At 27.8% G+C, this 1,049-nt stretch overlaps 1 protein-coding gene across 1 annotated transcript in view; it reads right to left on the bottom strand.

Moving 5' to 3' along the window:
- Positions 1-49: 49 nt before the first annotated feature.
- Positions 50-1,049, bottom strand: part of LOC119587954 (S-phase kinase-associated protein 2-like) — a gene marked incomplete at its 5' end in the record, with an annotated part of 3,803 nt that continues 2,803 nt past the window's right edge. The window contains 1 exon segment of the mRNA XM_037936667.1: positions 50-1,049.

Raw genomic sequence — 1,049 nt, 5'->3', positions numbered from 1 at the left:
TGTCCATATACATGAGTAAATGTTCACTGTTATGGTAATAAAACTAAAATTATAAACACACTTTTAATCTTGTATTTACTACCCATTTACATCATACAATTATTTATAATTTCCAAGTATTGACTAACAATCTTAGAAATTCAATTTTAACAATGAAATTCACTGATATTCTAACAAAATTCCAAACTAAATGTAAACTCTACAAATGTTCATTCTCAGTGAAGCTGCATGAAAACCATGCACAAAATAATGAGAAACAAAAGTTCAAATTTATTAACAAAATAAGTAATACTTGGTGAAATGTAATGAAAATTGAGCTAAATAAACAATGCATTGGCTGTTTAAGTAATCATTATAAATTATATTTACTTTGTAATTTAAAATAAACAAATCCATACTTAATGCTTCTTCACCAAGTTTGTCCCTTACAATAGAGCTAATAACTCTTATAATGATAACATGGAACTGTGGCATAAAAGAATTCTATCACAGATAAGATGGTTTATACAACAATTTTCACTACATAAAATTATAATGCAGGAATTCTACTATCTACTGTTATGATATAATTTTGTTATGATATAAATTTTGTTTCCTATAATACATCCCTTATTGCTATCCCGAACATATGTCTTAGTGCGGTCTTTTTCAATACATGGTGTCCTCCAGATCATCACAATCATTTCACATGAAATTTTAAATAAATCATGTTATGACATCTTTACCCTAATCAAATTTATGATAAAGCCTAAAAAATCAAATATTAACAACTAAGGAAAATTCATTTATATTTAGATATCACTATTAACTGCAATAATAAACAATGCTACTCATAATATTACAGAAATAAGGGTTCAAAACAGATGAAAACCAGTTATTCGGTTTTAAAGAGGGTATGTATAAACCTACAAGAATTCTAAGAACCACAGATGAGAATGCAGAACACAATTTGTGGGTATCTCTTGGCAGTGTCCTTTGTTTTGTCAGGCACATACTGATTAATCTACATTGAGCAACAAATCTGTGGGTGAATGTTACCACTAAGATGT

Source organism: Penaeus monodon, chromosome 23 (genome assembly GCF_015228065.2).
Source record: "Penaeus monodon isolate SGIC_2016 chromosome 23, NSTDA_Pmon_1, whole genome shotgun sequence".
Lineage (NCBI taxonomy): Eukaryota > Metazoa > Arthropoda > Malacostraca > Decapoda > Penaeidae > Penaeus > Penaeus monodon.
This window is presented reverse-complemented; position numbering and strand designations above follow the sequence as displayed.